Source organism: Odontomachus brunneus, unplaced genomic scaffold, assembly GCF_010583005.1.
Source record: "Odontomachus brunneus isolate Ranch 3 - 2012 unplaced genomic scaffold, Obru_v1 Obru_scaffold_262, whole genome shotgun sequence".
NCBI lineage: Eukaryota > Metazoa > Arthropoda > Insecta > Hymenoptera > Formicidae > Odontomachus > Odontomachus brunneus.
The window spans coordinates 85,219-85,455 of record NW_022639712.1 but is presented as its reverse complement, the minus strand read 5'-3'; the positions used below and the strand labels follow the sequence as shown (position 1 = coordinate 85,455).

The 237-nt window shown below is 31.2% G+C and overlaps 1 protein-coding gene and 1 pseudogene across 1 annotated transcript in view; both read left to right on the top strand.

Moving 5' to 3' along the window:
- LOC116852913 overlaps positions 1 to 237 on the top strand; it is a 26,401-nt gene that overhangs the window by 20,449 nt on the left and 5,715 nt on the right. The window lies entirely within an intron of this gene.
- LOC116852953 overlaps positions 1 to 237 on the top strand; it is a 2,729-nt pseudogene that overhangs the window by 1,701 nt on the left and 791 nt on the right.

Sequence of the window (237 nt, the reverse complement as noted above, 5' to 3'; positions counted from 1 at the left end):
CTCATGTGTAATAAGACAATGAAACTTAGGGCAGGCAATTTCTTGGAGTTGTCCTTTAGGACATTCGGGTCTGTAAGTAATATCTCTGCTCTGCAGAAAGAATACGGTTCCTATTTTTATATGTAATATACGCGATTACTTTAATTGAAGTATGTTTTTGAAAGCTTTTATATCCGATATTTATTGTTTTCTTTCTTTCTTTTTTGGAAAAGGGAAAAGCAATTAACTTAAGTTTAA